Below are 5,028 nucleotides of genomic sequence, written 5' to 3'. Positions count from 1 at the left end.
AGGAGAAGAAGGGATTTTTTGGCATATACGTGAAAACTGCTATCATATTAAGGTACTCTTCTTGATATTTTAACAATTGAGTCTTCATCTTTTAGATAATATTTTGATTAATTTTAAGGGTTAAATACCTAATACTCCTTTAAGGTTTCATTTCTTTATTTTTTCTCCCTTAGGGTTTGATTTTTATCACAGAAGGTACCTATGGTTTTGATAAAAACCGAATTGATCCTTCCGTCCATTAACAGTTAGTTGACTTAATGGAAGTTTACGTCATTTACACGTGGATCAATTAAAATTCAACACTTGGCCACCTAATTAAATTTTTTATTTTAAAACAAAAAAAAAAAATCTAACAAAAAAACAAAAAAAAAAAATTGGGGTGGCTCCTTGGCCACCTCCTGGCCACCCCCATTTGGCCAAATGGGAGCCACCCCCAAGGTCCCAAGGGGGTGGCTCGGCCACCCCCTTGGGCGGTCACCACAAATTTTTTTTCTTTTTGAAAAAAATATCATTTTAATTTTTTTTTGAAAAAGACAAAAATTTAATTAGGTGGCCACGTCATCACTGATGACGTGACCACTTATGTCAAGTGTCAAATTTTAATTGGTCCATGTGTCAATGACGTGAACTTCCATTAAGTCACCTAACGATCAATGAACGGAATGACCAATTTAGTCTTTATCAAAACCACAGATACCTCCTGTGACAAAAATCAAACCCTAAAGGAAAAAATTAAAGATATGAAACCCTAAGGGAGTATTACGTATTTAACCCTGATTTTAATCTCTATTCAATTATCCCATTAATAGAGAGCTATCTAACATTTTGAATTTTTTATTTTTTTCCCTTCGTTTCTTGTCTTTTAATCTACCGTCGTTGTATTTTTTTTTACACTTCGATTTTTCATTTCTTTTTCATCACCTTTATTTTTAATGGATTTTGACTTCGTACAACCCACTCATATTATTCCACTTAGTCCTTTCAATGTGTCACATGTGGGTCCTTAGAATGCAACTTTTATATATATATATATATATATTACGTTTGGCCTTCAGTTTTTAACGCTAATTCTAACCTTGGTGAAAAAACAAAACGTTAGTCTCATGTTTAACCAAAAGAAAAGAAAAGAAAACAAAAAAAAAAAATGTTAACTTTAGTTAGTAAACTGCTATTAATGACCTTTAATATTTAATGTGCATATTAAATTCTTAACCACTTGGCACCATTTTATGTGGGTTGAATGATATTTCCTCCATATCAGTTTGGAAAAAAATTTTGTCCAAAAATAAAAATGTTGAGAGTTGAAAAAGAAGAAATTTTGGCATGGCCATTGCCAAAAAAACGGCCTATAGTGTATATATATAGTGGGGGAGCTATGAATTTTGTTCACAGGGGCAAAATATATTATTTAAATTTGGTAATAAAAAAAAAATTCTTAATAAGGATTTACTCATAAATTTGATAATTCTATAATTTGATTGGGGATCAATATAATTTTTTTTTTTTTCATAATTTCATGTAACTACAATTATATATTTTCTCGATTAAAATATTTAAGAAAAAATATATATTTATCAACAATTAGTTTAAAAGAACAATCGAAATATAAAAATTTAAGTACGGGTGGTTCCCTGGGCATATCTACAATAGAAAAGGGTGAAAATTTAGGTTTTGTTTCAAGGCTTTTTAAGAAATCTTTGCTATGTGTGAGGACTTAGGTCTTTTGTTATAAGACTATATTTTATGAAATCCTTAACCGCATGGAGTACTCTTTAATCTTTTAATACAAACGCGCGGTTGTTTTTATTTTGCTCGTTTTAGGCACCAAACCCATCAGCATGACTCGTGTATCTCACTTGTTCCTAATGGCCTCCATCAATGAAACCACTACATATAAAGCAGAAAAAAAAAACAAAAAACAAAAAACAAAAAAACAACTAAGAAAGGCATTATATGAATTAATATAAGCCAATTAATTAGAAACCTGCTTTCACTTGAGCTCTACTACCACCATGGCCAAAACCCTCCCAAAAGTCACTCCCACCTTCCTCATTCTCTTCACTATCTTCTCCTTCCCAACCTTTGCCACCGCCGGAAAGAACCATGGCTTCTTATTCTCAAGAACCTTATCTCAGGCGAAACAACTGGGCTCAAGTGAGAGAAACTGAGCCCCCTCCTCTTCTACTTCCACGACATCGCCAGCGGGCGAAACCCAACGGCTGTGATAGTTGCGGATGCCGCCATGACGAACACATCCTTGACTGGGTTTGGCACCGTGGTGATGATCGACGACACATTGACCGTGAGGCCTGAGCTGAGCTCCAAACTCGTCGGAAGAGCGCAAGGAATATATGCATTTGCTTCGCAAACTGAGTTGGGGTTGTTAATGGTGTTCAACTTTGCTTTCATGGAGGGTAAGTATATTAATGGTAGCTCTCTCAGTGTATTGGCGCGTAACACTGTGTCGTCGGCGGTGAGGGAGTTGCCAATCATCGGTGGGAGCGGCCTTTACAGGTTCGCACGTGGGTATGCTCATGCCAACACCCATACGTTTGACATGAGAACTAGAAATGCTGTTGTGGAGTACAATGTCTATGTCTTCCATTATTGATGCGTGTTGGTTTGTTTCGTTTTTTCTGCATTTAATTTATGGACTATTATGTTTTGTGAAGAAATTATAAACAAAATAACAGCAGTTGAAAAATATTATAATTAAAGTGTGCTATTTCAAACATTTTCCTTTAGAATAATATTGATAGTGGTGGAGTGTCCCCCACCCTCCCCTTTTTGGGCCATTAAAATGAGGGTCTGTTTATAAGTGTCTGAATGATCCCTGAACTTATGTTACTTATCAGATTATCGTGAATACAAACAGACAATTTTCATGACTTTTCATTTATTTTTATGGTAAATGTTTGGATAATTATTACAACTTTACAGTTCATTTATAAACGGATGTGATCATTTATAATTTGTAAAATAATTTGAGATGTTGATAAGCTAGGTTTTTTGCATAATTATTTACTTTCATATTAATTTGTAAATAACTTTTGATAAAATTTGTAGTACCCTTAACACTACTCTTATTTTATTTTATTTATGTTCATTTCGGTCTTGTGTAAAATCGAAGATGTTTATCATTCCTCAAGTATGCATGACTTACTGACCATACTAATGAAGTAAAGTTACTAGTTCTATTCTTCCCTCCTCCTCCTTCTAATTGACTCTTGTGTAAAAGCGGACATAAAAAAAAAAAAAAAAAAAACTGAAGATGTTTATTAATTCGGGCAAATCTTTATTAAGAATGTTTATATATATATATATATATATAAAAAAAAAAAAATTCGTATATCAATATAACTTATGCACTAACTTTGTGAGGCTTCTTCTATTCTGCATGACCTACAATCTATAGCTATGACAGATTACAAATAAAGATACACCAAATTTTCTCAACGCCGGCGGGTATATATAGGGAATAGCCTTAAAGCACTAGCGACAAATGTCCTATATGTCATTCCCTTTTCTATGTTTAGGAAAAATTTCAAAAAAATCACAAAAATCTACTCTCATCAGATTCCCTACATTTAGCCAACCCTCAAGGATTGCTATTGTGTTTCCCAATGTGTAGGGAACCAAAAGTGGTTCCCTATACATTATTTTAATATAAACATTTCTCTTTCATCTCTCGTATTTCATCTTTTTATCTTTAATTGTGGATTGTGTTGGGATTTTGTGAAAAAAGAGAGGATAGGTAAAGAACTTGTATTTTATAAAGAAATAATATTTTAATGGTATAGGAAAAGGTAATTGAGGCTATTGGGAAATATATTTTCATAAGGAAGCAAAAAGTAATTTTGTGCCCTAAACTTAAAGAAAATTAAAGGAAATCTGCTACTAGTACTCTTAGAAGCACGTCGCCAAATATCAATATGTAATACAAGTCGCCAGATACAACGACTACAAAGGAGCTTCGGTCGGCAACAAGGTTCTTTTTTTTTTTGCCATCGTTACACTCATCGACCGTTAATTAGACACACGCCGCCAGGGGTTCATTTCTTTTCCGTGATGCAGTTTCGCTATCGCCGTGATTTACCGGACGCAGCACTCTGACGCCGCCGCGAAAAATTTAACCAAATTAATTCCTTGACGAAATTTTTATTCAGAAATAAAGAAAGACCGAATGCCAACATCTCTAAGATGGAATTGCCGACGCGTCAAAAAAGATTGCCGGGGAAGGACGCACGCTTTCTGTTGCCGAACCGGACGTACTGCTTTTGACACTCGCCGAAATTCTCGATGCGTCGCTTGACAAGAATTTTCCGACGGTCGCTTTGACGCTGCTGACTTCTCCGACGCGGTCAAAACGACACGTCAGAAATTTTTATTTCTATAATTATTATTATGTTTATTATTATTATTATTATTTTTGTTTTCTTTTGGTTTTTTGTTTTTGTTTATACAACTTATTTAATATTTATATACTTCAATATGCCTAATGCATGTTAATTACTTAATTTTATTATTTTAAGGAGATTCCAAAATATTGAACGAGCTAAATTATAGGATAATGTACGTTATATATCCTTAATTTAGGTTTGACGTACACGTACATGTCATTTTTATAACTTTGATTTGGAAAATTTGCTTTACAAAACCAATCATTCCAAAACATATTATATATATATACATAAACATGTCGATATGCTATTTTTGTATAAAATGTCATTTTCAATTAATTTGGAGATATTGGAACTTCAAGGGATGAAAACACAAAATCTTTTGTGATTAAATACTATATATTAATTTACAAACCTTTTTTCTTCTTCTTTGATTTTTGAAAAATACTTAGATTAATATTAGAACCTTTGCTATAATTAAGTTAATTACAATATATTATATATTATACTTACAATAATTAAATACTATATACTTAGAATATTATATTTATAGGATATAATTAAGTATATTAACGTACTTAATTATATATATCATACAATTATATTTATAAATATAATACAAATATAT

At 32.5% G+C, this 5,028-nt stretch overlaps 1 pseudogene; it reads left to right on the top strand.

Moving 5' to 3' along the window:
• Positions 1 to 2,012: 2,012 nt before the first annotated feature.
• On the top strand, positions 2,013 to 2,611 carry LOC132161649 (dirigent protein 22-like; annotated as a pseudogene).
• The last annotated feature ends 2,417 nt before the right edge of the window (positions 2,612 to 5,028 follow it).

The sequence above is a fragment of the Corylus avellana genome, chromosome ca9 (assembly GCF_901000735.1).
Source record: "Corylus avellana chromosome ca9, CavTom2PMs-1.0".
Taxonomy (NCBI): domain Eukaryota; kingdom Viridiplantae; phylum Streptophyta; class Magnoliopsida; order Fagales; family Betulaceae; genus Corylus; species Corylus avellana.
This window is presented reverse-complemented; position numbering and strand designations above follow the sequence as displayed.